The sequence below is a fragment of the Dromiciops gliroides genome, chromosome 3 (genome assembly GCF_019393635.1).
Source record: "Dromiciops gliroides isolate mDroGli1 chromosome 3, mDroGli1.pri, whole genome shotgun sequence".
Classification (NCBI taxonomy): Eukaryota; Metazoa; Chordata; class Mammalia; order Microbiotheria; family Microbiotheriidae; genus Dromiciops; species Dromiciops gliroides.
Genome location: NC_057863.1, coordinates 18,633,184 through 18,654,797, shown reverse-complemented (window position 1 = coordinate 18,654,797; position 21,614 = coordinate 18,633,184).

Sequence of the window (21,614 nt, the reverse complement as noted above, 5' to 3'; positions counted from 1 at the left end):
AGGCTATTTTTCTTAAAGCCCCCCCAAATGGAACCAAATCAGGTTCTTTGATTAAAGGTTAATTTTCTTCCCTTTTTCTGACAGAAGAAAAGGGTCCAATGCAAATATATTTTCATATATCTCTTTCCAAATTATAACCAGCAACTCAATTGCATCTGAGTTATCTTCTGTTCCCTTCCAAATGAAGCACAGGCTCATATCCCCTCAAGTGGTCCACATGGGCCATTTCATCATCCAGCTTGAGGCTACCCCACTTCTCACCAGCTGGAATAGCAACCATTGGATTGGACCTCTGGAAATCATGTCTCCAGACCCTTAGACACTTAGTGTACTCAACTTTAGAACTTTTGCTTTGGGGTTGAATGGTCTTATTTTGGTAACTGAGTACAAACTTGCCAAACCTAGTATATCTACCAGGCCCCAGAAAAGCACATCCTGTCATCACATCCAGCTGCCTATCCATGCTACCATCTTACCATCCTCCATGCCTCTCTCCTACTCTGGGAGTTGATGTAGGAAGAACAACATAACCTTCCTAACAATCAAAGTTGTCTAAAAATGGAATAGGCTACCCTGGCAAACAGTAGGATTCCTCTCATTGGAGCTATTCAAGCAAATATTGGATCACTTTTGAGGGACATTCTTGATCTGTTCCAGGCTGGCCTTTGGTATCCATCCCTTCTTCTAGATCTGAGCATCTGTGATTCTTTGAAGGTATAACACAGACAATTCCATTGGAGATATATGAACCAAGTTCAGAGAGTCATTTGTTTCCTCACTTCTGACAGCCAGCCCAAAAAGTTGTCACAGGGTCTGATGAATATTTATTTCTAGATTGCTCCAAGCATTATCAGGCTAAGAAAATAATTGTAAAGCACAGTGATTTTCATTTTTGGAGGGCTCGACTTTCTTTTGTTTTTGTGGTTTTGTGCTATTGAAAGATTGCAAATGTTGGTGGATTCTTCTAAATTCAGTATCCTGGGAAAAGATTCCATCCTCCTGTCCTAGTTCCAGCTCTAATTTCCTGACCTGCTTAAACCCTCTTGCTACATTATCTAACTGAAGCATTTTATGATTTTCAAGTAAAATTTATTGAATCATTTCTTTTGATATCACCTATATTTTTCCAATGTACCTTTTCCTTCCCCCCTCAGAGAAGAAAACAAAGAGAAACAAAGAAGAAAAGAAGTTTCAGCAAAACTACCAAAAGTATCAAAAATGACATGTACACGGTGTTTTCTCCTCTGCAAAGAAATGGGAGGAGGTTTCTTCTTAGGTCTCTTCTATGGGGTGAAACTTGGTCATTTCATAGCATTTATTTAAAATCCCCGCATTGGTATTGTTATTGTCATTCTGTACTTTATTTCCCTTCCTGCTTCCTTCACTTTATATACGTTTTTATAAGTCTTCCCACACTCCTCTATGTTTAACATCTTCATTGTTCCTTATGGCACAATGATATTCCATTATGTTCCTGTGCCACAATGGCTTGAGCCATTTCCCAATCCATGGGCTTCCACCTTGTTTATAATTTGCTACTAACAATGCACAGTAATGAATATTTTGATGTATGTTAGGCCTTCCTTTATGCCATTGACTTCCTTGGGAGAAGGTGCCTAGAAATAGAATCACTGGGTCAAATGGTATGGGTAGTTTATTCTTTGCAAAGTTCCAAATTACTTTCTTGAGTGATCAGACAACAGCTCCACCAACAGTGCTGAGGGTGCCTGTTTTTCCACAATGCCTCCAACATTGACTATTCCCATCTTTTGTTACTTTTTCTAGCATGCTAGGGGTAAAGAGAAAATTCAAGGCTGTTTGATTTATGTTTGATCTGGAGCCTTATTCCATATGGTGACAAGACCATTTTAAGGTCAAATATATTTTTGCTTCCTTTATTGCTAGTACATGTAGATTATGTAATTTCTGAAAAGTCAGTCAGCCAATAAACGTTTATTGAGCACCTATTATGTTCCAGGCTCTGGGCTAAGTACTGGAAAAAGGAGTACATATGGATTTGGTCTCATTTCTCTTATCAAAACAAATCTCTAAATTACCAAGTGTTCTCAGTGAGGAACAGAACAAATATGTAGTAAAGTGAAAGCCTTCCAATAGCCAGTATTTAGAAAGACCAAAGGGAATAATGAATGAATGAAGGAAGGAATGAAGGGATGAATGAATGAATGAAAAAAGTGCATATTTGGCATGTCCCACAGTGTCAGGCATGATGCTAAGCACTAGAATAAGTTAATAGTATCTGTCCTCAAGGAGCTTATATTCTATTAGGGGGAGATAACACATATTGGGCAGTAGGGCCCAGGACAGGGAGTTTTCATCTGGGCAGTCACAGGGTGGTGCATTAATCCATAGGGAAGTCTTTAGATAGGCCCTCTCTGGGAGCAATGGTTAGCATACCCAACTGTGCCTCCCTGAGCTAAGTAGAAAAAGTCCAATCCTCTTTTCACATGACAATCCTTTAAATACTTGAAGATGTTTGTCATAATTCCCTTAAGTCTTTTCTCAAGGATAATAGTCCCCAGATTCTTTGAGTTGAGTTGAGTCCATGTCTTATTACCCCCACTGGGTTGTAAGCATCTTGAAGGCAGAGACTGTAAACCTAGCCCCTCAGAAGATATTAATTTTCAGTTTGGTTTTCAGACCAAGCAGTCTTGTCTAGTTTCAGCCATGAAATCTTCCATTTGGATAATCAAGTTCTATTGTCTATTCTAGCTCATTATTGGGCATTAATTGTATTTATTCAACTTCCTTTGTGGGATTGAATACTTCTGCTAGTGTGGAGCAGAGATCCCTGCTGACCTGTGGAGAATAAAAAGAGGCAGACAAGGCAACAGAACTCTAAAGAGCCAATTCCTTAAAAGCCTCTGTTAACTGGGAGGACAGGTGAGGAGGAACAAGCCACCAGCCCTGGGATGGTCTTTGTTCCTCTTTTGCTGACAGCTCAGTGGAGTGGACAGATGTCAGGGCTGATCTACAGTCTCATGTTGTTCTGCTGAGGCTTTGGGTTTCATGTTGAAAAGAGCAGAGTTTCTCTATAATGCTTCAGAGTTTGCAAAGTGCCTCAAATTCCATATCCTCATTAGAATGTAATTCTGTGAGGGAGGAAACATATCCCATTTTTGTGTATGTATGGCTGCAAGTCATGGAGTATGATGGTCTTTGAAGAATTAAATGTCATCCAGAGGGCAATGGAGAAGCCCATGGTTGGTATGATCTAGCTCCAGCATATGTAAAAAAATTATGAAAAATAACTGGAACTCTTCATTTTCCATCAGTCATGTCTCCCACAGGATAAACGTATTACCTGAAATCTTATAATAATGGAGATTGATCCACCTTGGACATTCAACAACTTCTCGGCACCATCAGCTCTCTTTTCCTTGGATTGCAGAGCAGAGCAATAAACTCCTCCCAAAGCCTTCCTTTAGAGAGGGCTCAGAACTTTCCAGATAAACTTTTCATTTTCCATCAGCTGCTCTGCTTGATTTCATCTCTACAAACAACATGTCCTGGCACTGGGTACCTTTTGGCATCCTCCCAATCTCCACTCCTAACCCACTCCCTTTTGTGTATTATCTTCCCCCATTAGATTATAATCTCCTTGAGGGAAGGGACTATTTTTCTTTCGCTCCTTTGTACCTTCAGTGATTAACTCGGTGTCTTGCACATAATCAATACATGTTTATTAAATGTTGAGTAAAAAAGAAGCTGGGCTGGTCATGGGGTGATGAAAGGGAGGGATAAACTAGGTATAGGTCCTTTGCTCTGCTGGTGTCCTTTCAATGTCAGGAGGACTCTAGAAAGGCCTCCAGCACCTTGGGTGGACCTCCTATTCTGAATTTATTGAGGATATGAGCAAGAGTTGCACAAGCTTAGCAGTGATGGAGGGGTTGAAATCTTTGTTCCTGGAGGGAACGTCCAAATCAGTGTTATGATAGATACTTATGAGTGTTTCCAGTGCCCAGTAAATGGCAGACACTTAATAAATACATTAATTAGTAACTCACAATGACACTTAGAAGAAGGTCATATAGAAGGGGTTCTTAACCTTGGGTCCAAGAACTTGTTTTAAAAAAATATTTTGAGTACTGTATTTCATGTAATTAGCTTCCTTTGTTGACTCATGTATTTTAATTTATTCATTTAAAAACATTCTGTCAAGGGGCTCACAGCTTTCACCAGACTGTCAAATCAATACATGACACAAAAAAGGTTAAGATTTCCTATCTTTGAGGGAATATTATCCCCCTTTTACAGACCTGGAAATTAAGGCTTAGTGACGTAAGTTGATTTGTGCATAAGGATACTGATAAGTGACAGGTGAGGGATTTGAACCTCTGTCTTTCTGGCCCAAGTTCTGGGCTCTATTCTTGACTCCAGGTTCCTTCATTGGGTCCATAAGAGTGGTATTCCTCCCTGTGCTCTGATGAGCTTCAATTTTTAAGTGAATCTCTATGTTTCCCAAATCCAACAGAGGAAAAAATAATTCTGCGACTCCTTCTTACCAAAACAAATCAAACTATCTGCTCCAGGAAATCAGGAGAAGAAAAGGAAACTTGATCTCCTCCTCTCCCCGAACCCTCCCCCCCCCCATTGCAAGTGATTAATCAGATATATGTGTTCTTTGCCCCCCACCCCAGCCTGAATTCTGAAATGAATTGGGTAGTTATTATCACATTTATAAAATGGCAAATATCTTTCCAGGGCTTTACAATTTGAAAATTAATCACAGTCCCCCTTCTGAACCCAATTTAATGCAGTTACAAAGCCCCCTTTTTACTGTTGTTCTGCCCCGGCATTTGGATGGTATTTATCACCATTGTCAAGGTAGGGTTTTATCTTTAAACTCTGTTTTCATAATGAAAACATGCAGAAACCTTCAGGCACAGGTGACCCACATAAAGTCTTTAATTAAATGAGCCGAGATGGTCTAATAATAAAAATGTTTTTTCCATTTTAAGTCGAGGGGCCAATTTCAACCAATTAACTGGAAATAAATGTCTAATTCTTAGGAGATAGTCTTGGCTTGGAGTTCTTTTTTATTTTCTTTCTTATAAAAGAAAATCAATTTTCAGAAAGGCATTCCCCAAAATGATCAACTCCTCATTATCTGCTCTAATGGAGGAGAGCAGAGGCATGCACAATCCAAAGTAACAGATAATCTGAGAGCAATTTGTACCAGCCTTTGGAATGCATTTTGTGTTTCTTACAGAAGATTTGCCTACCTAATCATGCTTTTCTTGGACTGATATTAAAATGAGCTTTAATATCCTGAGAACACACTAATTGGAAGGTGAGGGGAGGTGTTTCATGATTAAAAATTCCCCACAGGTAATCCCAAAGCATATCATCTGCATACAGATAATTAAGAGCTTAATGCATGCCCATAATGTAATCGACAAGGACCTAGGACTAGTGAGTGGAATGAAAGGCCAAGTGTAAGGAGGATTGCATTTTTATTTAGTCAGTCAACAATACTTGTGAATGTCTGCCATGCGGGGCATAGAACACAAGACACAATGGGCAAGGAATCCTGGATTTACTTATAGGTCCTATATATTTCCTATGTGTATTTCCTTTTATGCCTAATTCTGATGAAGAAATAAGACTTTTTTCTCCTTGAAGCATTCACCTCTTTGCATGCTGCTGAACTTCTGAAAACACAGTAAGACTAGTATTTGTAAGAGGAAGGATGTTCAGCCCTTTATACAGGCTGTCCCAAAAGTTCTTAGCTTTTACTAACATAAAACTGCACATACCTGTGATCATTACCGCCCCCCCCAACTCAGAGCCTACGAATAAATTTATTTAGTGTGTTTATTAACATTCATTTATATTATAAATATATTTATTATTGTATATTTATTACATTATTTATTAATCATTATTCTATTTGTATTATATATTTATTTTTATAAATTTACTTATTACTCCTACATAGGGTTTCCTCCAAATTGGGAATTGAAAAAGTACTCAATTTACAATGTAGATCAGGTACTGGACAGGTAATATGGAATAGAGAGGTGGCACAGTGGATAGACATAGGGAGACATAGGACTTTGAATCAGGAGGACCCAAGTTCAAATCCCACCTCAGATGTGTGACTCTGGGCAAGTCACTTAACATGTCAAGGAAGAGTGGTATTGATTTTATTGATGGTGAGAGAGGGGTTATTTGGGGGAATGCTTTGAATTCTAGGCTAAAAGTATATATTTAACTTGAAAACTGTTAAATGTTAAAGAACTTATATTGTTTCACAAGTAGGGTAGAAATGATCGTTAAAAGATGATTCTTAGCAACTGTGTATATGATGAAGTAGAGCAAAGAGAGCAAAGCTTGAGCTGTTGGTAATTGAGACATGAAACTATGAGGCCTTGGTCATAGTGATGCCTGGGGAAATGGAAAGGAAGAAGGCAGATCCAAGTGTTGTTTTGGAAAAAGAATTGGCAGAATCTGGTCCTAGGTTAAATGAGATGGGAGAGAAAGAGAGAGAGAGAGAGAGAGAGAGAGAGAGAGAGAGAGAGAGAGAGAGAGAGAGAGAGAGAGAGAGAGAGAGAGAGAGAGAGAGAAATTGAAAGTAATTGCAAATTTGAGTCTGGGAGACCAGAATTTGGAGGTGCCAAGCCATTCAGGAAATGAAAAGGGTTTATGAAGGAAGAGAGTATGCTACAGTTTTTTGAAGTGTGAAATTTTATTTGTTCATGAGATATTCCAGTGGAGTGTTTTGGAAGCAATTTAGATTTGGGGTAAATTAGTGGATGCTAAATTTGGGCTAAGTAACAGTTGATGCTAAAAACTTCTTAGGTAACTGATACTTTGGAAAATTATTGATTTAATCAATGTGAATTCCTCTCTTACTAATATAGGTTACAAGTACACTCACCCTTTAGCAGATAGTTTCATGACTTGCTCTGGTCCTCTCATCTCCCAATCAAAAAAAATTGTTACTTGATGGTCAACCTTCTGGTGATGAGCCTTTCCATTAGCCTTTGTTTTTATCTAAGTGCCTCCTTAGGTGACAGACACACAGCTCTTGGTCTGCACTCAATGCCTTTCCATCTTGATAAGATTGAATTAGTTTCATGCTCTGTTTTCCTGGGTCACCAGGAAAGAGGGACCTTAGATTACATGCCTTTTTAGGTTCTTTTCATTACCATTATCTGGGTCATCATGTATATTGTCTATAAGCTTACTACATTCTGTATCAGCTCATAATCATTCTATATCTTCCCATATTTATTAGAATTCATCATATTTTGTGATTCTTAGAGCAAAACAGCATCCCATTATATGCATATACCATGATTTGTTCAGTCATTCTCCAGTTGATGGGCTTTCACTTTGTTTCCAGTGTTTCTCCAATCAGAGAAAAGACTGGCAAAGATGTTTTGGTACACATGGAACCTTTCTTGACCTTTTAGTGGGGTCAGTTCAGATATTTTTCACACTTAATTCCAAGGCAGTTCTCAGAATGTTTGAGCCAATTCACACTTTTATTAATAGAATATTAGTGTATCTGTATTCCTATAGTCCTTCCTGCACTATTTCTACCTTTAGCCTCTCAGTCACTTTGAAAGTGAAGTAAAATCTCAGTTGCTTTAATTTGCATTTTTCTCATTCTTTTTTTTTTTTTTGGTGGGGCAATGGGGGTTAAGTGACTTGCCCAGGGTCACAGAGCTAGTAAGTGTCAAGTGTCTGAGGCCGGATTTGAACTCAGGAACTCCTGAATCCAGGGCCAGTGTTTTATTCTGCACCACCTAGCTGCCCCCCATTTTTCTTATTCTTAATGATTGGGAACATGTTCCAACTGGTTATTGATAGTTTGCAATTTTTTTCTTGGAAAATGTTTGTTTTCAAAATCCTTTGACTAAAGAGTATCTATTAGCTGGATTATGACACGTAACTGGATGGGCGATCCATCATGTTCATGGACAATGAATTGAGCTCAAAATGGACAAGGAGGAGCTGGCTGGGCTAAGGTGCATTTCAAACATTGTTCAGTGCCTTCAGTGATCCCAAGTTTCCTCCCTGCTAAATGCTTCTCTCCCCCAATTCATCTTTTTATGACCTACTTTCTCTCACTGATGCTGATTGGAATGGAATCAGGAAGCACCATGATCTCCAAAGAATCAAAATGACTGGTGACCCAAAGAGAAGTAGGGAAATTCATGGCATGTATAAATAAAGTGGAGCATATTGTCAATGATGACTTGCATACAAGAAGGGGCATAAATGAGATCATCAAGCAAACATATAATCAGAAAAGGAGGTGAGCTGGTAATGGAGTAAAGAATGAATGATTAACAGATGAACAGCCTTGAGTATTGCACTGGTATCTGTGAAATATTAAAAAATTAAGACACCAAGAAGAAAGAACTCTTATATTGCTGAAATGATATGGGGGATAAGGATATGAGCAAATTGGGAGGCAGAGAGAATGTGTTATTAAGGCAACTTTCCTCTTCCTTGAGCTGCCATCTTTTTAAGTCCTAAGAGTTGTAGACAGAACCGACCAAAGAAAAGAAGTCAATGACTCATTTACCTCCTCCTCTACCACTCCAATGGAGTGGGGATAAGGGTGTGTTGGTAAATATAACAATTGACTCTCAAAAAAATGCACCTAAGTTTTCATTATTAATACTTTTCTCCAATACTTTTCTGAAGTCTGGCCAATTAAAACAAACCCCAATAAATCAAGTCCTATTTTATAGAATTTGCACATCCTCAGAGGTGTAAATGCTTACACTGAAAATTTAACAACCAGCTCTTGGGAGCCTGTTTGAGTTGGCTTCAGGATTCTCCTGGTTGAGGAAGAGGGTATATCTTCCCTAAGGGAAACCATTTTAGCCATTGATGTGGACAGAGTGAACACTTGGGGGCTCAGACTGCATTATGATACACATAGGAAAAGATCTTGTTACTTCATAGCCATACCTATTTTTTTGGGGGGGGGGAGGGAAGGGAAAAGAAAACGAATTCAATTGAACCATAATTAATTAAGCAGCTAATAGATTTCTCCCTAACACAATGTAAAGTCTCAGGGGATGGGGGTAGAGACAATCTCAATTTATTTATTTGCTAGCATTTATAGAGCACTTTAAATTTTGGGAAGTGCTTTACAAATATTATCCCATTTTATCCTTGCAGCAAGCCTGGGAGGAAGTTGGTATCATTATCTCTATTTTACATATGGACCTCGTTAGTATGCCTAGCATGTAGCACAGTGTTGGGTATACAACATATGCTTAATAGATGCTTCATTCATTCATTCATTTATTCATCTATTTGTTCATTTATTCACAGGGATTCTGAGTAAAACTTTGTCCCTAGCTTTGTATTTAATTGTTTACTTATTTTTGCTGATCACCATTGAGTTTATAACACATTCTTTAAAAAAACCACACATGACTGTGGCCATACAGCATTTCTTAGACTAGTCTAAGTTTGCAATGAGTATTGTATTTTTAAGTAGAGCCATTATTCTTTTCTTCAGTATGATTGGAAGAAAGTAGAAGCAGGAGAAAAATTGTGACTCTGAAAAAAGAAAACTCTAGAGTCACCAGGGAGGGTCTACTATTCTCTTCCATTTTAATGGAACTTGGATCTTCTCTTCCATTTCCCACAGCAAGATTTGTTTGCCCATCTTGCAGCATAGACTGGAAGTTCTGCATGAGAATCGAGACTAAATAAATATGCTGTGTAGAGAGGGGATCATGGAAGGGAATCTTACCTTGGGCACCATGACTGCAGATGTGGAAAATTTTGAAAAGATGAAGCTGATCATGTTTCTATTTATAGAGCTAGTTTTATGGTTTCTGCTTTCCTGAGGCTACTGCTGAAAAATCCATATGCTACTCATTGAGTAATCTGGTTTACCTTTTTTTTTTTACAAATATGTAAATGATAAAGCATAGAAAAAGACATCCAGGTATTTTAAGGCCATTAAAAACATCCAAAAGAGATGATGGTAACTTGCTTTTACATAGCAGTTTATGGTTATAACTACATGTTTCATGGACCTTATGGTATTTGATTCTTGGGATAACCATAGGAAGCAGTTCAGACTGTATCATTGCTGCCATTTTACAGGTAAATAAGAAAGACAAAATAGCTTTCTCAAAGTTAAATGGCTTATAAACTACAGATCCAGGACACAAACCTAAATCCCCTTGAGAGTAGGGACTATCACTTTTATATTTATATTCCCAGTCCCTAGCATAAGTCTGACACATAGCAGGTGCCTGATAAGCATTTGTTTGTTCATTGATTCATTTGAAGCTTGTGTACAATTTAGACCATTTTAATATGTTTATTTGAATGCTTTTAAAAGTATTATTTAGTTTACAATGCATTAATCAGTGAGTCAGTAAACAATTATTAGATGCTCACTCTGTGCCAGGCATTGTGCTAAGTGCTGGAGTTACAAATAAAGGCAAAAACCTAAAACCAAAAATGGTCCATCTCAAGGAACTCACATTGTAATGAGGGAAACAACATGGAAAACTATTAAAAAAAAAACAAGGCTGTAGGGGCAGTTAGGTGGTGCAGTGGATAGAGCACTGGCCCTGAATTCAGGAGGACCTGAGTTCAAATACAGCCTCAGACACTTGACACTTACTAGCTGTGTGGCCCTGGGCAAGTCACCTAACCCCAATTGCCTCCCCCCTTACCCCCAAAACAAGGCTGTTGAGATGTATTCATGTATGTATGTGTATATTTGTCATATATGTGCATATATACATATATGTGCACATACATACATACACACATATGTCAACAGCTGTTTAATGTGCCAGGGGCACATTAAAAAAGACATATGATGTAGACTTGCAACTCAGCAGAGGTTAAGTTTAATAATAGAATTAAAGCTGAAGAGGACTTAAGAGGCCACCTAGCCTTCAACCCCCCAATTTTACAGATGAAGAAACTGAAGCTCAGAGTGTTGAAGTAACTTGTCTGAGGCCACACAGGTAATAAGTGGCAGAACTGGGTCTTCTGACTCCAAACCCAGTGTAATACCTTACATCCTAAATCATATTCTTTTAAAAAGGATGGTCTGTGTGGAAGAACTGAGGAGATAGAATGACCATTTAGGTTTTTGTTTTGTTTTGTTTTGTTTTGTTTTGTTTTTGCAGGGTTATGAGGGTTAAGTGACTTGCCCAGGGTCACACAGCTACTAAGTGTCCAGTGTCTGAGGTTGGGTTTGAACCCAGGTCCTCCTGAATCCAGGGCCGGTGCTTTATCCACTGAGTCACCTAGCTGCCCCCTACCATTTAGTTTTAAGCAGACTTTGGAGTTTATTTAAAGAATAAGGAATGATGAGAAGAAGTTCACATGGGACTGGTGGAAGACCCAGGTCAGGAGTCTATTATGCAGCAGAGTTGAGGGAAAAAGAGGTTTGCTTCCCATCTCCCACTGTGGTGTGGATAACTGCAAAGGAACTCCAGTGCATGTCATTCTGCTGGGGGTGTTTGGGAAAATCAAGAAGAAACCCTAGTGTTGATGATAGGGTCATGTGTTGAGAGCTAGAAGGCACCTTAGGAACTGTCTAGTCCAGCCTCATTTTATTGTTGTGTTGTTGTTCATCCTTCATTCTCGAAGAGGTCAAATGCCATCTTGGACTTACTAATCAAATGAATTTAAGTGAGGCAGAGCTGAGCAAAGTTGTCAGCCTCACTCTCTCCTCCCGTCATGGAAATCCAATGGCAAGGCAAAAGTCAGGACAATTTGATGTCCTGTGCAGTTTTCATTTATGATTTCTTGAAAACCCTAGAAAAACAAACTTTTAGGGGGGGGGGAAGTCCATCATTTTTATATGTCTTGTGAAAGGAGCTACTTGACTATGACTTTAAACATCATTTTATAGTCAAGATAACTAAGTCTCACAGAAGTTAAATAACTTGGCCAAGTTCACACAGCTAGTGTTAGATCTAGGATTTGACATGGGATCCAATACTCTATGGTCGATTGGGAGACTTGGCTTGAAAGTTATGAGCCCAGGAGCATGGAAAGACAGTCAGTGTTGATGAGAGCGTATTCTCAGAATGAATTTAAATGTGATTAGAAAGGGAGGGGGAGTAAGTGTGGGTGCCTGAGATTATAAGCTTGGGTGCTGTGTCAGTGTGTTTGAAGCTTGGCATGAAAGCAGAAGGAATGATCAGAGAATGAGTGTGAGTGTGGGGGAAAACTTGAGACCATCCAGTTATCTTGGGAGTGCCCCACAAGGGTAGATGCAAGAAGAAACAGTGTGGATACAAGGCTGGGTCTAGGTTGTGAGTCTGCCCACCCCCTATGCAGTTTATAGCAATCAGAAGCAAGCAATAATAAATGGCTGAAAGAGCATATTCTCTCCTGTACAGCTTATCTGAATCATAGGCATCTGAGCTCCTCCTGGATTCAGTTTCAGGAGGGCATTGGGCAAGGTGATATTTTGAAGGTGAAGATCTTTGCTGGAATTGGAGTGAGGTGAGGAATCCAACCAAGAAAATCCCAAATCATATAAAGCCAGGATAAAAAGAACCTTCTTCCTTCTCCAAGCAAACCAAGCTCCATGTTAATTGAAGAAATTAATGAGAATAATTGGGAGCTTTTACAACTGCATCAGGGAAACAAATATGAGAGGGAGAGCTGGCCCATCAATAAATGAGGAGGGAGGAGAAATCAATGTGAGTTGTAAAATGACTGTGCTATTGAGCGGCTGTTTTCAGAGCACTTTATAAAGTAGAGGAGGTAGGGATAATTAGGAAGTAATTAAGGTCTTACCAACATTAAGGAGTTATCGATAACAAATAAGTAAATAATTACTGATTACATTAATAAAATGTGGGCGTGACCAGAAGAAATGAATTCTTTGATGACTTTCCATGATCTCATGACTCATTTTGCTGCCTTTTAAAGGATTGGAACCAATGTGGAATATGTAATGGCAATGATGGACAAAAACGAACGAAAGAAAAGAAAACACAAAAGAATCACACTATTCAGGTTGTTGCAACCTTGGAGTCTGCTTTCTATTCTTTCATCAAAGACTGCAGAAAATGGTCCTGAAGTTCTAAATGTACTAGGATAGAGCAGTACAAAATGTCCTCGGGCACTGTCCACTGTCTAGGGTTTTTGGAACCAATTGGCAAATTATGTTCTTCAGATCCTAGAGAAGATTGTTTTTTAAATTCCAGGTTATCTGTATTGAGTCTCCACACCAATCATCCATTCAATTGGCTAACAAGCAAGCATTTATTAAGCACTTACTACATGGTAGACACTGTGCTCAGCACTAGGAATTCAGAGAAAGTTCCTCCCCTCAGGGAATTTACATTCTTATGGGAGAGACTGCACATAAATAATTAGGAACAGGCAAGAAATATAAAGAGAAGCTTGGAAGGTAACCTCGAGGAGGAGCCACTATCAATGGGGGATGGGTAGGTAGTGAGGGAGAAGGACTGGGAAAAGTCATCAAGAGAAGGTTGAATTAGGATAGAGTCTTGAAGACAGTCAGACAAGCCAGGAGGCAGAAGGGAGGGGTCAGAGCATTCCAGGAATGGGGAATGGCTACTGAAAGGTGCAGTTGTACATTTTATAAAAAACAAAGTAGACTCTTATACCTTTCTTAAATTTTTTGCTCAATTATATAATTGATCTGGGAATGGAATTTGTTACATGATGCATTCTAGTAAAGTCAGAGCACTAAAGTTCTTTTACAAATTAATTTATTTTCCTAAAAAATCTTAGAATGAGCAAAACAAACAGGAATAAAAATAAACATAAACAAAGCCCCCCTCAAACCCAGTAAACAATAAAGATAAACATCATTAAAATGGTTATGATTGATTGCAGATGCATCCATACCTTTCTGTCACTTATTGATTGATAGAGAAAATAAAGACCTAGGACACCCAGATACCATTCATTACTCCTAACTAATCTTAACTCCTTGGATAAATTACAGTTTCTCTGTGCTTTAGTTTTCCCATCATTAAAATGGGCAATAGTTAAATATTTATTGAGTGATAACTGTGTGTCTTGCACTGTAAGTATACAGAGAATTATGCCAGCATCTGCTACATCATTTCCTCTCTTCTCCTTTGAAGCTAACACCACTGCCTAATTTTAATTTTGAATATAACAGTGTAATAATAATAATGATATATGATGATAAAAATGCAGTGTGTAAAACATAATCAGTACTAAATAATGTCTTATTGATTGATTTAATGATTTAAGGTTTACAAATCATTTCCCTCACATTACACTGTGAGGTGGCAATTACATGTATTATCCACCCTCTCCATGCCTTTTTTTTTTTAAATAACTGAGGAAACTGAGTTATTGTTAAGTGACTTGTCCATGGTCACACAGCTAGGAAGAAGATAAGTTTACAAATTGAGATTTGCATAAAAATCATACCGAACATAACTTTTTTGTGTGTGAGGCAGTTGGGGTTAAGTGACTTGCCCAGGGTCACACAGCTAGTAAGTGTCAAGTGTCTGAGGCTGGATTTGAATTCAGGTACTCCTGAATTCAAGACCGGTGCTTTATCGACTGCACCACCTAGCTGCCCCTGAACATAACTTTTAAAACCACTTACAATGAAATAGATACTTACACATAAAATAATTATAACAGTATATCAGCAATGCCCTCTGAATTTGTCTGATCAATTGGAACACTTTGAGGGCAGAGGCTATCTTATCTGACACATAGTAGATATTTACTAAATTTCTTGTAGTATAAGACATGACATCTGACACACCAGACTTACAATCTTGTTGGGGAACAAATGTAGTACACCCCAGTGTTGAGGGAATATTAAATGTTCGGTGGTGTTGGCTGTGAATACAGTGAGCATTCTGAGCACAAAGGGATCTGTATGGGGTGGAGTAGTCAGGGAGGGATGCATGGAGGAGGTGGCACTTGATCTAGGACCAAACTAGAAGGCTGACTAGGCAGAATGGGAGCTAAGTCATTCCACACATAAAGAACAAGGCCAACCAAAGATATGGAAGTGGATGAACAGAACATTTTTGGGGGGAAGAGAGAGTAATTGTTTGTCTGGAGCCTAGAATGCATGGAGTGAAAAAATCACATTAGATAAGTTTGGGAAAGTAGGATGGCATCTTGAATGTGAGACAGAGGAGTAGGGAACAGGAAACTGAACAATATTACAGAATCACAGACTCTCAGAGCTGTAAGGGATCTTTGAGGCCATTGAGGGCCACCTGTCCCTGAAGAATTGCCTCTGTGATATGTCTGACGAGTGGTCATCAAGCCCTAGCTGACCTCTAGTGAGAGGATTCCTGATACTTCTTATCAGTCTGATGAGAACAGATGGTATATGCTGGAACCATTGATAAGTAAGGTTGTGAAGTCCTCCAATGTTAGCAGTGGCATGGACTTTAGAGTTCCTCCAACCCAACGTCCTCCATTATATAAATGCTCAAGCAGTTACATGGTCAAACAGCTAGAAGGTAGTGGATGGAGGGGTGAAACCCAGGTTCATTGGTCCAGTGCTCAATACAGGGCAGACTATGCAGGGTTTGAAAAGCATGCAATAGGGAGGTAATGCTTGTTCCTGAGCCAGTAAAGAACTAGATGAAAGGTATTCTTTTGTACCATTAGTGTGTGGGATAGTTTAGATGGGGCAAAGACAGGTGTAAGGAAGACCAGTTAAGAGATTCTTGTGACAACTAAGTTATGAGCTAATGAGAGACTGGACTAGGGTGGCAAGAACTGAAATTGAGAAGGAAAGGTGAAACTGAGAGAGATTTTGATGGAAGAAAACATAGGATTTGGTGACAGGTAATAACTGTTTCCTCCCTAAGGATGTTATGATATTGTATGAAATAATCTAGGTGAAATAGCTGAGTTTAAATCCTACTGATCCAAAGGAAATTTCGAGGGCATCAATGATATGTTGCTATTTTTATTTGAATGTGACTTTTTTTTTTCATTGTGAGCAGTATTGTTAACGATGTTTAAGAGTTTTTTAAACTTAGGTTTACATTTCCACTCAGTACATACTTCCCAGCTGTGAAAATCACTTTGCATGTAGTAGGAATTTGATAAATTTTTGTTGGACTGTACTGAAAACCATTGAATTGTCTGTTTCTTATAGAACCTTCCATAATAATTTCACTCAAAATAGGGCAACATGAAAGTTGTTGAAGAACTGTAAATATAAGGAAAATATTTGGTGTTCTAATATTTTGAATAAGAATATGTCCTTTGCTTATTTTTCCCACACCTATTTTTTAAGGGACTTAGAGTTAACATAGATTAAAACACAGTATGGGATCATTGAGAAATAGAATGGTGTAGTAGATTGAACATGAGACAGAGTGAGGAACACTGGGGTTCAAATCCTACCTCTGAAATTAACTAGCTGAATGACTAATGGGCCAACGATCTCTCTGAGCTTTACTTGCCAAATTAGAGATGGCTTGTGATCTGCACTAGGGTTCTATCACAGATTCTTATAATCATGAAGTTGTAGAGATGGAAGGGCAGTATGACATAATAGATACAATGATGGACTTTGAGTCAAGAAGACCTGGATTCAAATCCCTCAACTGGCACTTGTTATCTTTGTGACTCTGGGAAAATCCTTTCACCTCTCTGGGACTCAGTTTCCTCATTTGTAAAACAAGAATAATTTTTAAGTCAACAATCATGTTAGAAAGACATACCATGTGCCAGGAACTGTGTTGATTAATGATCTGTGGGTTATTGTGAAGATGGATTAATTGATTCTTTTTTAATTGAATAAAATATAGGGACCTGATTTATCTGTAATTGCCTAAAAGCATTTTTGGGATCATGGGGGTGATCTGTACTCCAAACTGTTCCCCCATATGTTTTATTTCTTCCACTAATTTTCTATACTTTGAAAGCTTTTCATTCTACATAGTTTGGAGATTGCATGTTCAGTGTGTCTACATTGGTTTAAAACATTGTTTTTCCCTTGTTATGGGTTAATGGCATGCATGGGTGATTATGGACAACAGTTTCATCTGTGGTGATGTTCCAGTTCCAGAACAGTTTATTTGTTGAATTTTCATGGATACCTTGGTGTTTGCAATATGGAGATTTACCATCTCTTAGCTTATAGAAGTTAGCAAGCTTTTGATGCATAATTCTGATGTATAATATATAACTATCATTAATGTTATAATTATTATTATAGGACCTCGTATACTAAATTGTTTGAGCAACCAGCATTGAACACAATAACTGGCATATAGTAAATGCTTAATAAATATTAATTGATTGACCTAAAGATGAAACAAAACAGAGATTGTCTAAACAAGCAGGTGCAGCTTCTTCCAGGCACCATATCTGAGATGATATTTGGGCAATGAATTTGACTTTTAATTTTCTGAGACCCATGGGGAAAAGGGAAAACCAAAAGGCCACATAGCTTTCATCTTTGAATCATAATAATTTTCCATCTTCAGGGAAAAATCTTTTCTAGAACTAAACTCAAGAATTTGCCATCTGAGATCCTAGCAGACCATTGAAGATCCCAATTTAAGGAGATACCGGAGTGGTTTGCCATTTCCTTCTCTAGCTCATTTTATAGATGAAGAAACTGAGGCAAACAGGGTTGACTCATCCATTGTCATACAGCTAGATATTTATAAGTGGTCTCTCACATTAGAATATGAACTCCTTGAGGGTAATGACTGTTTTTATCTTCCTTTATCAATCCAGTGTTTAACAGCACCAAGCACAAGGTAAATGCTTAATGAATGCTTTTTGAATGACTAACTCAATAAGCTTGGATGAAAAAAAAAGTGGTTCTTAAAAAGGACTTCACTTTGTCCTGACTTTGGAATCAGCTGAATTCTTAACAGATCGTGCAATTCATCTCAGTTGTAATGAATGTCATATTTTATCCTAGGCTTGAAATATTGAAATACATGTACTGTACTTATATTATATTTTTGTTGGATGTTTTAATCAAGATTCCTTTTGGCATCAGCAGTAACCCTAGTGTTAACACTTAGAATCCTTTGCTGATGTTCACGCATCCTATATTTGACTTGAGCCATGCCCAAAATGGGACTGTGGCATTGGAGATTTCAGATGTAAGAGCAAGTTAAACACTTCCTTAATCATTTTATGTTTCTCTGGCATATTTGGTGTGATTGTCTGTGTTCCACTAAACTGAAATTAATCTTTCCAATCAGTTTTTTGATTGTTGTCCCTCCCCACCTCAGACACTTGCTGGATTTTGATCCTGGGGAAGTGATCCCCCATTTTTTTCATTTATAAAATAGCATTAATAATAGTATCTATCTCACAGAGTTGTGAGCTTCAAATGAGATAATGTGTATAAAGTTCTTTGTTAACCTTAAAGTGCTATGCAAAAGTCAGATGTTACTTTTATTATCACTATTGTTTCCAATATTTCTTTGCATGGCTGACTATAATTTTGAGTAATCTGCTGAAGAAGGCTAGTCAATAACGGCTCCTTTTGCACATAACTGGGTTAACTTCTAATCATGTTTCCTTATGGGGATTAGAGTGAATCTTTATCTTGTGTACTGTCATCACTCTAGATTTCTATGATTTGGAATGTGATTTAGAGTAGTTGGGCAAATCATGACCAACTCATAGGCTGAAAGACATTCCAGTAGACTTAGAAGAAATACAATGCCTGGTAAGCACAAAGTTTAATTCAAAAGAACATTTGGATCCATCCAATGATCCTGACTCAGACAGAATTATTAAGTGGAAGAATCTAATTCAATTCAATCCATTAAGTATTTACTGAGAGCTTACTATGTGTAAGATAAGTTTGTCCTCAGTGCCTCTTCATTTCCTCCTAACAAATGTCTCTTGTCTCTCAAGTGCTCAGCACCCTCATGATGCTGCTTAGTTGTCCCAAACTGCCCATTGGAGGACCACGCATCTTGGAAGTAGTGTTCCATGCCCTGGTCTATTCCCAGTGCCCATCAAAACTGAGCTGCTCTATGTCTAATTCTCCTAGAATGATCATGTCAATACTTATCTGTTTACCAGTCTTATCCCCTCAGGAGAATGGAACCTCTTCAAGGAGAGTGATGGATTTTCATTTTGTCTTAGTATACCCAGTGGCTAGCACAGGGCCTTATATATTTGCTGTTGTTCAGTCGTTTTTCAGTCATGTCTGATTCTCTATGTCTCCATCTGGGTTTTTTTTGGCAAAGATACTACCCTGGTTTGTCATTTCCTTTTCCAGTTGATTTTACAGATAAAGAAACTGAAGTAAACAGGATTGAGTGACTTGCCCAGGGTCACACAACTAGTAAATATTTGAGATCAAATTTTAGTTCATGAAGATGAGTTTGATTCCAAGCCCAGTGCTCTATCCAGTGTCTTATATATCTTATATAAGCATCTGCCTTATATATAGTAGGTGCTTAACAAATGCGCATTTGATTAAATTAGATTAGAATCAAAGTACTCCTTGATATTCCCAGTTGTTAGTACTCCCCCTCCTCAAATTATTGTATATTTGCTTATCTGTAAGCATGCAACATATCCTTCTAACAGAATGTAAGTCCCTTGAGGGCAGGGACCATTTCCATTTTGTCTTTTTATACTTAGAGTTTACATAGTACTCTGCATATAGTAGGCACTTAATAAATGCTTGATGAATTTAAGTCAGTCGAATTGAATCACACTAGTAATTAATAGTCTCTGAATGTGCTCTATGATGCTATAGCCATGCTGTGGATACCCATTATTATTTTAATAATTCAACAACAACAAAAAAGACATTTATATCTATCAATTTTTTAAACATTGACAAAGAGCATAACTTTGCTTAGATGAAGATAAATGAGATATTTTCCAGGCTTTTTATTGTATTTTTAAATGAATCTATGATTTAATTGGTATAAGGAATCCTGAAAAAACACCCCACCTCCCTCTACTAGTGTAGATTAGTGATTGCTATGTAATGGATAGTCTTAGAGAGTCTGTCACCCAGGGAACTGGGATGGTCTAAGACTCACCCAGCACCATGTTGGTAGTATACATCTAAGGAGGAAATAGAATGAAGATCTTTGTGAGTCCGAGGCTGACCAACTACCCACTAGGACACAGTGCCTCTCACTTGGCATTTCCCTGGTAAAACATTTCTCACCCCCCACCACTCCCCATTTTGAATCAGATTTTTTATGAAATGGATGCAAATTCTGAGCTAATTATGACCAGGGACCTCTTCCCTGACCCTGAGTTTGACATTTCCTCCCCAACACATTACAAAGCACAAACCACAGAGCCAAGCATACACTGTGAAGGGTCCCCCCACCTCCCATCTCATTATTACAAGATCCTTCCTGGATCCTTGTATTCACCATTTCAGCATTTGCATAAACTTGGGAGAGCCCATGTTCTTCTTCATATTGCTCAGTTAGCTTATTTAAGATTTATACCTTGTCTATGACCAAAAAAGGATGTGAGCTGGCTTATGAATTAAAAACAACACAAGACAGGGCAATTAGGATCAGAAACAGAACAAGAACGAATTCAGAAGAAAAGGGGCATAGATGCTGCCAGGTGACCCTGGTGAATCATAATGTGCCCATTAACAGCCTTTCTTTGCTCCCTCGCATTCCCTGGACCAGTTGGGCACTGGATTTTCCTCTTAGGTACCAGGCAGCCATAGGCAAAAGGGAAACCCTTTGCCAGTTTCCTGACCTCAGTGTTTCTTCTGTGTGGAGCTGCAGGTGAGCTCAGGGGCTTGTGAGCTTCCTGTGGAGCCCTCATCCATAAACCACAGGCAGATCTCTGGGGATGTAGGAATCTCACTTTCGAATGTGCTGATCTATAATCTTCAAGTTCTCCCAGGAATTCCCCCCCAGCCCCTCCTCCTCACAGCACTTTAAAGATGACACTCCAGAAGGCATTGTGGCATTGAGGGGGCCCTATTCCACACACTGACAGCCCCTATGGTGGGATGCCCCATTTGTCTCTGCCTTGGAACGAGGGTCCATTTGACAGTGGCACGTCAGGAAGTGGGAGACCACTGCACTCGGTCTGCGCTAAGAAATCATTATCACCAGACAGACCAGAAGTATGGACTATAGATAATGGGCCTCTCAGGCTGTCCAGAAATCATTACGCTACTGAGGGAAAGGCAGCGACTGTTTTAAATCCCATTAGTGTGGGTGATGGGCTGTCTGCAACAGGATGCTCATACCTGAACAAGCAGCTTAGAATCACTTCATCCGCTTAACCCTCCAATGCTGGGTCCTGTCATTCTGCAGCCTGGATTGCAATGTGGAGGCTCAGTCTGGGGTGGAGGGAGGATAGGACAGTGGATCATATGTATTACCCTGGTAGCTGGTGATGCTGATTACATTAGACTTGTAGATGGGTTCCAGGATACTGGAGGTGGCCAGTGTCTTCATCAGCCTCCAAACCCTGCTTTACTGTGTGCAGACTGTTTCTGCCCTTCCCTATAAGCTGGCTCCCCGCATCTTCTGTTTCTTACAAACAAACAATACTCCTAATTACGACAAGTTGTGAACACGTGATTGCTGTCTTTGGCAGATAGAAAATTAGCTTTTGCATGTGATTAAAATTCTCAGGAAGATCTATCAAGATAT